The following is a 12,719-nucleotide window of genomic DNA, read 5'->3' as shown; positions in this document are numbered from 1 at the left end:
AGATCTGTCGTGCTCCTATTGGGCCTGAAACCATACTGCCATATTCCTAGTTTCTCCTCGACACAGGTTCTTAATCTTTTCTCAACTATTCTTTCATACAATTTTCCAACATGAGATAACAGGGATATACCTCTATAATTTGCACAATCTGTTTTACTGCCTTTCTTATATATTGGACATACTATTGCTTTGTGCCAGTCATGGGGCACTTTCTCCTCTTTCCACGCATTACTGAAAATGTACCTCATCCACTCTACACATTCTTCCCCAGCAGCTTTAAATAGCTCTATAGGGAGTTCGTCGTCCCCTGGGGCTTTGCCGCTTCTCATCTTCTTTAGTGCCTCCTTCACTTCCTCTATACTGATCTCATTTGGGTTCTTTCCTTGTTCCTCCTGTATATCTAGATTCCGCTCTTCATCCACTTCCACATCCTCCACATTTAGAAGTTCTTGGAAGTATTCTCTCCATCTTTCTTCAATCTCCTGTGGTTTTGTTAGTAGTTCTCCTGTTTTGTTCATTATTGCATGTGTTGATTCGCTATTTCCTTTCCTATAGTTCTTAGCCATGCTATACAATAATTTTCTTGTTCCTTCTACGTCTCTCTCTAGATCTTGACCAATCTTGATCCACATGTCCTCCTTGGCTGCTCTTTTGGTTGCTTCTGCACTGTTTCGTTTATCTACGTAATCTTCTCTATCTTCAATGTTTCTTGTTTTCATCCATTTTCTGAAAGATCTTGTTTTTTCTTTGACTGCTTCCTTAACATCATAAGTCCACCATGCAGTACTTTTCTTTTTGGTTCCATATTTGATTTTAATACCAACTGTCTCCTCAGCTGCCCCATACACAGTGTTCTTGAATTTATTCCATTGTTCTTCTATGTTCATTTCTTCCAATTCCAGTTCGGTTGGTTTTCGTAATGTTACCAGTTGCCGCAGTGCTTGCTTCTTCTCTTCGTCCTTGAGGTTTTCCAGTTTGAATCTCTTTTGCTTTTTCTTGACTTTTTCCTTTGGTTTTACAATTTTCAATTTAGCCACCACCAACCTGTGGTCAGAGACTAAGGACACAGATGGTATGGTCCTAAAATCTTTAAATATGTTTTTCTTGTTGGTGAGAAACAGGTCAATCATTGACCTCTCAGTATATCCTTGTTGTGCTACATTCCACCGATACCATGTCCATTTATGGCTCTCCTGATGTTTATAATAAGTATTCATAATGGACATGTTATTCATCACACAATAATCTATTATTCTTTCTCCCTCCTGGTTCCTTTCGCCAATGCTAAACTCTCCGATGACGTGCTCTACTCCATCTCTATTCTGTCCGACATGTCCATTCATGTCTCCCATGACAATGACATTCTCGTGATGTCTTATTGTTTCTGTCATTTCCTCTAGAGTTTCATAAAACTGCTCTTTCTCCCTCAGACTTCTGCCCTGTTGTGGAGCATATGTTTGGATAATGCTAATTTTTGTCTGTTCTATAGTTAACGTTATACCCATCACTCTCTCATTTCTGCAGTCCATACTGTCCATCCTTTCTGCCATCAGTGGTGACATCATTATAGCAACCCCATGTCTTCCATCCTCATTACCACTATATATGATCTTATAATTTTCATGTAATGTTTTTTCTCCTTTCCCTTTGATTCTAGTTTCACATAATCCAACGATTTCCAGCTTTCTTTCCTTCATCATCTCTATTATTTGCTCTTCTTTATCCTTGAATGTTGCCAAGTTTATCGTTGCAATCTTTATTGTCTTTTGTTTCCTATTTTCATGTCCAGTTCCATTCCGGTTCGTTACCCTTTGGTCAGTCCGATTCCGAGGCACGTTCTGCGTTTCTTCAGCAAAAACTGTAACACCAGTGGCTTGCTAGGCCTATCCTGGCTCTTCGGAACTGTTAATTAGTCCTTAGTCCTTTCCTGCTGCTTATTGCCCCCAACTGGTTACAGGGAATCTCCTACTAGTCCCCGGGCAAGCCTGCAGGTTAGGGTAAGCCGCGACACTTCTTCAAAGTTACACAGTTCCTTGTTCTGAAAGAGTTTGACTAGGCAAGGTGCAAGCACGGAGGCACAGTTTCAGAGAACAATAGGAGGGACCCCATCAGGTCCATAAGCCTTCCGAGGGTTTAAGCCAGCGAGGGCATGGAAAACATCATTGCGAAGAATTTTAATACGTGGCATGAAGTAGTCAGAGGGTGGAGGAGAGGGAGGAACAAGCCCAGAATCATCCAAGGTAGAGTTTTTACCAAAGGTTTGAGCAAAGAGTTCAGCTTTAGAAATAGATGTGAAAGCAGTGGTGCCATCTGGTTGAAATAAAGGAGGGAAAGAAGAAGAAGCAAAGTTATTGGAGATATTTTTGGCTAGATGCCAGAAATCATGAGGGGAGTTAGATCTTGAAAGGTTTTGACATTTTCTGTTAATGAAGGAATTTTTGGCTAGTTGGAGAACAGACTTGGCATGGTTCCGGGCAGAAATATAAAGTGCATGAGATTCTGGTGATGGAAGGCTTAAGTACCTTTTGTGGGCCACCTCTCTATCATGTATAGCACGAGAACAAGCTGTGTTGAACCAAGGTTTAGAAGGTTTAGGTCGAGAAAAAAGAGTGAGGAATGTACGCCTCCATGCCAGACACTATCACCTCTGTTATGCGCTCAGCACACAAAGACGGGTCTCTGACACGGAAGCAGTAGTCATTCCAAGGAAAATCAGCAAAATACCTCCTCAGGTCCCCCCAACTAGCAGAGGCAAAACGCCAGAGGCACCTTCGCTTAGGGGGATCCTGAAGAGGGATTGGAGCGATAGGACAAGATACAGAGATGAGATTGTGATCAGAGGAGCCCAACGGAGACGAAAGGGTGACAGCATAAGCAGAAGGATTAGAGGTCAGGAAAATGTCAAGAATGTTGGGCGTATCTCCAAGACGGTCAGGAATATGAGTAGGGTGTTGTACCAATTGCTCTAGGTCGTGGAGGATAGCAAAGTTGAAGGCTAGTTCACCAGGATGGTCAGTGAAGGGAGAGGAAAGCCAAAGCTGGTGGTGAACACTGAAGTCTCCAAGAATGGAGATCTCTGCATAAGGGATGAGAGTCAGAATGTGCTCCACTTTGGAAGTTAAGTAGTCAAAGAATTTCTTATAGTCAAAGAAGTTAAGTGAGAGGTATACAGCTCAGATAAATTTAGTTTGAGAGTGACTCTGTAGTTGTAGCCAGATGATGGAAAAATCACTCAAGAGCGTGGGCACGAGAGCACATCAAATCATTGCGCACATAAATGCAGCATTCAGCTTTGGATAAAAAATGAGGATAAAGAAAGTAGGAGGGAACAGAAAAGGGGCTACTGTCAGTTGCCTCAGACACCTGAGTTTCAGTGAGGAAAAAAAGATGAGGTTTAGAAGAGGAGAGGTGGTGTTCTACAGATTGAAAACTAGATCTTAGACCACGAATGTTGCAGAAGTTAATGAAGAAAAAGATGAGGGGGATGTCAAGACACTTAGGCTTGTTGTCAGAAGAGCACTCTGACCTGGGGACATTTGTGGTCCCCTCCCCAGATGGGGACTCGGAGGCTGGTGTAGGAGTCACCATGAATTTTGAAATTATGAGTGAAAGGCGTGTGTGTGTGTGTGTGTGTGTGTGTATGTGTGTGTGTGTGTGTGTGTGTGTGTGTGTGTGTGTGTGTGTGTGTGTGTGTGTGTGTGTGTGTGTGTGTGCGCGCGCGCGTGTGTTATTAGGTGCTTGTAGTTTTGTGTGGAGGAAGAGAGTTGTCTTTAGAGGGCAGGCTGTGACTGCCCCCTTGTGTTGTGAGACACAAAGGGAAACGTTCAGTGAGGTCACAGCTGGGTTTAATGATAAGATGACAGCACCCCCTGAACAGTGCTTTAGACCTCACTGGGAGTAATTATCATTTTGGCAGGTGCCAACTGCCTCCTCCAGTAAGTATGGTACTCTATTTCCTGACATCAAAGGCACCCTCCCTCTCTCTCTATACCATACTGACATACTGACACATAGGGTGGCCTAGACAAAGCCCCCCACACAAACACACACACACATACACACACACATACACACACATACATACATACACATACATCATTCAAACTTTTAGCAATAATAATAATAATAATAATAATAATAATCTATTTATCTACATATGTACCATGCCAGCAATCTCACACAGACTAACTCACACACACACACTAAATAACAGAACAAAACTATGTCAAAAGATAATAAAAAGACAAATGGACCAATTTTTTGGAAGATAATTAAATTCTTACAAACTGTCAAATTGATTTTATAAAGGGGAGAAGTTGTCTCACCAATGTGTTGTGCTATTATTGAAGAGTGATTCATATGATACAGGAGAGAGAGAGAGAGAGAGAGAGAGAGAGAGAGAGAGAGAGAGAGAGAGAGAGAGAGAGAGAGAGAGAGAGAGAGAGAGAGAGAGAGAGAGAGAGAGAGAGAGAGAGAGAGAGAATGGTTGGGCAGACTGCATTTACCTCCACATTTAAGCAAGTTGGTGCTATTTAATGGTCAAGCTTTGGTTGGCATTCCCTCCAGAGACTAAAGATGTACTGAGTGAAAACTTTGTCATTAGGTTTTCTTAGTGTGGTTTAAACAAAGGCAGGACTAATGCATGGGTAAATGAACCATTATTTATGTAGGATCTTGAGGTGCACCACGGCAACATTGAAGTCCCAACAGGCCGAGGTTTGTAGCTGATGTCAGAGTCCTCAGTTGACTGTTTACAGGAAGAGTGTGGCAGCAACCTCAGACTGACAGACAGGTGAGATGCTGATGGCCAAGTAAGTCAGCTGCCTCATTTTTAGCAATGCCTGCATGAGTGGAGCCTAACTGTGTATCTTTTCCATGCTAACAAGGCAAAATTACCACTTATGACCTGGAGTAACAAGGGGCTAGACTAATAAAGATGCTGGAGGTGACTCAGAATGTGAGCTAATGAGAGAGAGAGAGAGAGAGAGAGAGAGAGAGAGAGAGAGAGAGAGAGAGAGAGAGAGAGAGAGAGAGAGAGAGAGAGAGAGAGAGAGAGAGAGAGAGAGAGAGAGAGAGAGAGAGAGAGAGAGATTTAATAAACATCTCAGATCTTTGGGTACCATAAACATACCCAGATCTTTGGGTAGGTCTCATTCCTACCCAAAGATCTGAGCTCTTTCCGTAGGTGGAAGAAAGAAAAGAAAAAAAAAAAAAACACACACACACACACACACACACACACACACACACACACAGTTCATAATATCCCTCCAGATCCACCCAACATTGCTGGATAAAAACATCCCTGACCAGGATTTCTACCTTCTCTTACAATTCCACGTTTGAAATGTTGGCACATGACGTGGCATTTGATACGAAGGTAGGCAAGAACTAACCTATCTAAAGCACTCCTATTACTGTAGTGCATATGGCCTCTGAGTGCCTCCCAAGTTGTTCCATGACTGGCTAGCATTTTGAGCACAGAGAGGGAGACACAAGCAAGTCTTGTGTAGCCACAATATACTGTATATGGTGAGACACTATCATTTTTTCCCTAATTGTACTTTTAGTTTGCAGCTTTACAATAACATCTTCATTTAAATATATTCTGTCATCAGATCTTATAATTCAATACACTGTACTTATTAAAATAAATATTCGTTCAAAGAGGATGCTACGATTTATCTTCGACCCGCTCGGTCCGGCAATGACGGTGCTCTACGGATCGTCGCGCATCAAGACGCTCGGCGTTGTCGGAGTGACAGAGAAAGCAGGTGAAAACAAAAGGCAACTGAATGTCAGCTTATGCACATGTCTGAATGGCTGGTGAGTGCTACTGCTCTGCTGGTCAGCCCCCAGCTCTGCCTTGCCTTCCCTACCCAACAATATCCTTCCCAGCTGTAGCATTAACATTCAAAGGCAAGACAACATAGGACTGCAGTGACTGCCTGCATTGTGGTTCATTTACCTACACTACAACATCAAAAGCTACACTCAAATTATCTTTTACATAGATTTATACTAACTCCTTCCCTACATGGTGGTGCATCCTGATATTTAAAATGGACTGTGAAGCAGCACAGTTAAATCAGAATGTAGTTCAAACTTTTAAAATGTGTAAGTTGTTCTCAGACATCACCTTGCCTCTTCATTAAAGAAAGAAGAAAAAAAAGTATGGAGGAGGAAGACAAATTCATAATAAGTAGGTACAAGAATTAGCTTAACTAGCAAATATGAATTATTAGTTCAACCTCTAACAAACCTTTACAAAAACAGCACAACTCCAGTTCCCAGCCACAACTGGTTGGCTGACATAAGAAATTTATAACTTATTGTAAACATTTACAAGAAAGCAACAAAGCAAAGACACGTTTACTTGACGTTAGCCAAAAGCCGAATGTTGTCCAAACACGATTCACGTCATCACGTCAGCAAACGTCACCCTTCCATCCACCGCAAGAGAACAACAAGTTACGAGCGGCTCTGACAACAAGAGATGCAGCAAGTGCACGTGCACGTGTACTCGCAGAGTACATGTGTCACATTTTCAGTCCATACCAAAATTTGTAATTAATGTGTAACATTTGGAAGGCAACCGTGCAGAATGAATCGGACAGGTGCAACAAACGACAGCGTGGTGAAAGGGTGACCAGAGCCTTCCAGCAGCCTCCCTGAGCCTCACTTTGCAGTCTGCTGTGAGGCAAGAGAATGCCACACTGTCCTCCTCAAAGCGGATCATCGTGTGTTCACGTTCCGGGCCTGCCGGGAAGTAACATTAAAAAAAAAAGCCCTGTTTATACGAGGCGTTTCCAACGCGCGTTAGCAAACGCGGCGTTAGCAAAGTCAATGGTAGTCTATGGCCCTGTTTATACGAGGCGTTTCCAACGCGCGTTAGCAAACGCGGCGTTAGCAAAGTCAATGGTAGTCTATAGGAACCGGTCACACGTGACGCGGCGTTTTGCCTGACGCCGCGTTAACGTCTGGGTCCCTTGCTAACGCGCGTTTGGCGAGCGGCTCGAGATACATTGAAGCATATGGGAACGGTTACACACAGCGGTAAACGCCGCGTTTTGAAAGCAGCGCGCTCTCTTATTGGCTGGGCTCCTACCAATGAGGAAAGAGAATGTGCGTTACTATGGCAACCCCTGGGTTACTCCACGTGGAGGAATTTTTTTATCACGTGACACGCACACAGCTCTTCAGTCCCATCACTGGCAGTCATGGCGGAGCAAAGGCTTGAGGCAATAGACACTGACCTTCTCATTAATGAAATAGAAAAACGTCCAGCCTTATGGGATATGCAGTCCCCGTACTATAAAGATAGGAATTTGAAAAAAAAATGCTGGGAAGAGATTGCAGATATCTTCTGTAGTTCAGGAGAGGTTAAGGAGAAACAAGCTATGGGTAAGTTAACAGAATAACTTTATTATTTATTTTTTTTTAACTATTTCAACTTGTATACTACATCTGAGCAGCAACATGGCTTTCTCCCCTTTCCCCTGACATTAGCAGCTCATCGAATGATTTCACTGACATTCTAAAATAGTTGAAAAACTTGTCTTCATGTTCTCTTAAACTCGGGTACAAGGTTGTATACATGCCATGGGTAAGTCTGTCTTGTAAAATTGGATGAACCCAGTATCTTCTTTCTCGCCGCTTGCGCCGCTTCAAACGGCGATGCAAGATCCAAGCACATGCTACCTCTTCTAGATCCATCCTGGTTGAAACTGTCTGTTGCTCTCTGCATTCAGTGCATTGTTTGGCACACACATATGCACGCACAAACACAAGCGTCGCGTTAACGCCGCGTTTGAAAGCGCCTCGTGTGAACGGTAGTTTCTAACGCCGCGTTTGCTAACGCGCGTTGGAAAGCGCCTCGTGTAAACAGGGCCTATAGGAACCGGTCACACGTGACGCGGCGTTTTGCCTGACGCCGCGTTAACGTCTGGGTCCCTTGCTAACGCGCGTTTGGCGAGCGGCTCGAGATACATTGAAGCATATGGGAACGGTTACACACAGCGGTAAACGCCGCGTTTTGAAAGCAGCGCGCTCTCTTATTGGCTGGGCTGCTACCAATGAGGAAAGAGAATGTGCGTTACTATGGCAACCCCTGGGTTACTCCACGTGGAGGAATTTTTTTATCACGTGACACGCACACAGCTCTTCAGTCCCATCACTGGCAGTCATGGCGGAGCAGAGGCTTGAGGCAATAGACACTGACCTTCTCATTAATGAAATAGAAAAACGTCCAGCCTTATGGGATATGCAGTCCCCGTACTATAAAGATAGGAATTTGAAAAAAAAAATGCTGGGAAGAGATTGCAGATATCTTCTGTAGTTCAGGAGAGGTTAAGGAGAAACAAGCTATGGGTAAGTTAACAGAATAACTTTATTATTTATTTTTTTAACTATTTCAACTTGTATACTACATCTGAGCAGCAACATGGCTTTCTCCCCTTTCCCCTGACATTAGCAGCTCATCGAATGATTTCACTGACATTCTAAAATAGTTGAAAAACTTGTCTTCATGTTCTCTTAAACTCGGGTACAAGGTTGTATACATGCCATGGGTAAGTCTGTCTTGTAAAATTGGATGAACCCAGTATCTTCTTTCTCGCCGCTTGCGCCGCTTCAAACGGCGATGCAAGATCCAAGCACATGCTACCTCTTCTAGATCCATCCTGGTTGAAACTGTCTGTTGCTCTCTGCATTCAGTGCATTGTTTGGCACACACATATGCACGCACAAACACAAGCGTCGCGTTAACGCCGCGTTTGAAAGCGCCTCGTGTGAGCGGTAGTTTCTAACGCCGCGTTTGCTAACGCGCGTTGGAAAGCGCCTCGTGTAAACAGGGCCTAAGTGCACGTCAGATTTGCAATGGGGGGCTCAAATTGACTTACTTATACTAATACTTCTATTGCTATTACTATTATCAATGTTTATATTGCTTCTTGTCACATCCGTGCTCTTAATAACTTAATTTCATGCTTTCAGATTCTGCTTCCAGACCAATCTTCATTCTACTTTCCGGCAGATCTGTAGTGAAAATGTTCAAAATCTGATGAAAAAAAAAAAAAGTGAAGACAATTGTAAAAGCCTATAGATAAGCTAAATATTAATAGATTTTAAAAAAGGGGAGTAAATGCTTATGTGGTGAGGTGTGTGGTGAGGTGGAGTGTGTGGGTGGAGTTTGGTGTGCTCTTCACGGAATGAAGACAGGCAGCAACACACCTTCATTGTGTTGTGGTGCCACGTCTTGATGTGGTCACCACTGCCAGCTTCCACCCTCATTATCCTACTGAAGGCCACACCCAGCAACTCCTTACGCTGTAACAAAGTGTAATGTAAATAATGAAGGCCACTTGCAACGAGGGAGCTAGAGTGCTACCACAACACACTTGATGACAGGCAGAACAAGGAGAACAGGTGGACATCCTACATCTTTAGCTTAGAATACGGTTGCATCTCTCTCTCTCTCTCTCTCTCTCTCTCTCTCTCTCTCTCTCTCTCTCTCTCTCTCTCTCTCTCCGCACCGGCACTGGCCTCAAGGGTACGCTGGACACCTTACACGAGGAAGAGACACAATTTCAGGTCTGCTTCTTTCATTAATCACACACACACAGACATAACTCTTTTTTATTATTACTTTGTGAAAACTGAGAATATGTTTAATTAAACATATGGACTCCAAATTGCATCAATGTTTGTTTCTTAGGTCAACTTAAAAAACTGATTGCAAATATAAAATTTTCTTTTTCAATTATCAAAAACAAACAGTCAAAGAGCACTGATAATTCAATAGTGCACTATGAGCTTAAAGTGATGCAAGATCACTAAGATTCAGCCAAGCAATGGATTACAGGTTATATTACAACTGCAATGTGATAAGAATTATCTTTACACATCAAACTCTTTATGATTTTCACAAAAAAATCAACAAAGTGCAATGGAGGGATCTGAATGATTTCAACACTTGATATCACATTACTCAGCGTGGTGTCCTGAACCAGAACATTTCAAACAAAATGACATTTGTGCAAAATGACGACAATCATATCAACAGTAAATATGCATTTTCTTCACAGAAACAGTGTTTAATGTGCTACCGACAATTAAATACAGCGAACGCGGCGAGAGCAGTGCCGTGCGGAAGGCTTCGGAACACCAAGAATTAGTGAATGCACAACATCCTGCTTGTCGGGGTTTACGTGCCGAAAGGAGCACAAAGCATAAGGCGCGTCTTTCCGTGTCAAGATGAGTACGAACAATTACTGTTCAAAATTTCAAATCGGAATAAGGTCATTTCAAATAAAAGGAATATATAAAACAATATATGAATACATCTTTTAAGTTGTATCATCTCAATACCTGGGGTAAACAGCAAGGAACACAAAGGAAGGTTGCTTTTCACATCAAGTGAAGTGAGTCTAAGTGAGCCTGAAAAGGCCAACACTCAAATCTACAATCACAGCTCTTGCCAATGTTAAAAACAAGAAGAAGAAGAAGAAGAAAAAGGAGAGAGAGAGAGAGAGAGAGAGAGAGAGAGAGAGAGAGAGAGAGAGAGAGAGAGAAAGAGATCCTTCCCCTGGCCTTCGAAGTGCTAAGGTCAAGCCACCTCTCACCCAAGAATCTTCACTTCCTCTTCCTCCTCTTTCTCCTCGACTCAAGATGGAGGGAGATGTACGGCCGCCGATTGACTAAGGCAAAGACATACAGTGGCCATTGATATCACTAGTGTGTATGTGTGTGTGTGTGTGTGTGTGTGTGTGTGTGTGTGTTAAGGAATGGGACACCTGTACACACACACACACACACACACACACACACACACACACACACAACATGACTATCACCAGATCCTAAAAAAAAAAAAAAAAAAAACACAAATGCGAGCTTTTGTTTTGTTTTGTTTTGAGCAAAATTTGTTAACCCCAAATTTATATGCAGATTTCGGCGTTAAATCGTTAACCAATTGCGATATTTTATAGTGCAGCGAAGTTTCATCGGCCGGGGAGAGGGTGGGAGAGGGGAGGCTGGGAGAGAGGATAAATCGGAAGGGCGAGAGGGGGAAACAGAGAGAGGGGAGAGGGAAGGGCAAAGAGGAATGGTCTGCAGGTGGAGGGAGGGAGGGAGGGAGGGCGAGAAAAACAGTGTGTGGGCAGCGTATGAAAGGCGGAGAGAGAGAGAGAGAGAGAGAGAGAGAGAGAGAGAGAGAGAGAGGAGAGAGAGAGAGAGAGAGAGAGAGGATGGGGAGTACAAGAGAGGTATAGGGAGGGGTGGAGGGAGAGAATAGAGGCATGGAGGTGAGAAGGATATGGACTATGGGGGAGGGAGAGCAAGGAGAGGAGAGGTGAGTGGAGGTTGGGGAGGAGGGAGGCCTGGGAAAGAGGAGAGGAGGTTGGGGGTTGTTGAGGAGGGAAGGGAGTGAGGAGCTGCCCGGACGACTGGTCAAAAATTATCACAACCAAAAATTAGTAGATTGTGTGTGTGTGTGTGTGTGTGTGTGTGTGTGTGTGTGTGTGTGTGTGTGTGTGTGTGTGTGTGTGTGTGTGTGTGCGTGCGTGCGTGCGCGCGCTCACACCAAATACAAACGAGATCACTCACCTGATGTGTTTTATCATCCGCCCCCATCACCCGGTCACCAGCACCCTGCCCTCCCTCCCCACATCCCGGCCCCACACATCCCGCCCACGCACCCCGCCTGACCCACCACACCACCAACACCACCACCACCAATACTGGTTACACATTGTCAAAATTATAGGGATTCACTAATACTTGCATCTGACGGGCCGCTCACCTCATTCTCATCACGTTCTCTTGTGTCGATGAGACCGCGCCTCAGCCTCAGGTCCAGCCGCGGGACAAGCGCTCCTCGCCTCGGAAGTTGTGCCACACGCCCATACGTCCACGGCACGCCACTGTGCTTACTGATTCCGGCCCTTTAATTCTGCCACCTGGTAACTGTCACTAGGGATGCCCTCGCTCCCTGATTGGTTCATGTATTCCCGTTTTTTTTTTTTTAATTTGGGCAGCAAATTGGCTCTTACCAAAATCTATATTTAGTAATAAGACACTAGGTTATTCTGACCTTCATAACCTGATGTCTTATAATAAAATTTTGACGGAAGGATATAATTTATCTGCATCACATTTTAAAGAAAACGGAAACACTGAGGCCAATCAGGGAGCTCTAGCATCGGTCAGTGGCAGTGTTACCATGCTCGCGTGTCCTCAGCTGGCAAAACTGAGGAGCGTTCATATCGAAATTGAGTGGCGAAGCTTCATTTGCTCTGAATCGTGACTGTATGAATATGTATCTGAGATTTGTGGTCGTAATAAGAAACGGGTGTGAGAATGACAATGCAAAGATTTCATGGCCGCTGCAATTTGAAAAAGGGATACAGTCAGGTATACGGGATACAGTCAGGTGCGGGTTTGGTTGAAGTGGAGTGAAGGTGGGTGATGCATTCATTGCCTCATTGCCTCACCGCCTCCCTGCCTTGCGTCACTGCCACGGCCAAAAAAAAACATTGTTGCTCTGCTAGAATGATCGACAAGTGGCACCGGTAACTGTGTTAGAGGCCTCGCTGAGGGATTCCTCACTGACAGAGGCACGCCCCTGGCCTGACGGGTCACTGGCAGGGTAACAGCGTTGGTCTCTGCTCTGCCAAGGACATGGGGCAGTCTCATTCTCCCAGGGGGCGAGGGGCAGCCCT

The 12,719-nt window shown here is 44.1% G+C and overlaps 2 long non-coding RNA genes across 2 annotated transcripts in view; both read right to left on the bottom strand.

Moving 5' to 3' along the window:
- Positions 1-11,819, bottom strand: part of LOC135092838 (uncharacterized) — a 20,993-nt gene extending 9,174 nt beyond the window's left edge. Inside the window, exon 1 of the long non-coding RNA XR_010263088.1 lies at positions 11,801-11,819. This is a non-coding gene — a long non-coding RNA (uncharacterized LOC135092838). The remainder of the gene's footprint in view (positions 1-11,800) is intronic.
- LOC135092843 (uncharacterized) lies at positions 6,226-9,323 on the bottom strand. The gene is made up of 2 exons (XR_010263089.1): positions 9,232-9,323; positions 6,226-6,759 (listed from the first exon to the last, which is right to left on the bottom strand). It is a non-coding gene; the product is annotated as an uncharacterized LOC135092843 (long non-coding RNA).
- Positions 11,820-12,719: the final 900 nt, after the last annotated feature.

The sequence above is a fragment of the Scylla paramamosain genome, chromosome 3, assembly GCF_035594125.1.
Source record: "Scylla paramamosain isolate STU-SP2022 chromosome 3, ASM3559412v1, whole genome shotgun sequence".
In the NCBI taxonomy this organism is placed as follows: domain Eukaryota; kingdom Metazoa; phylum Arthropoda; class Malacostraca; order Decapoda; family Portunidae; genus Scylla; species Scylla paramamosain.
This window is presented reverse-complemented; position numbering and strand designations above follow the sequence as displayed.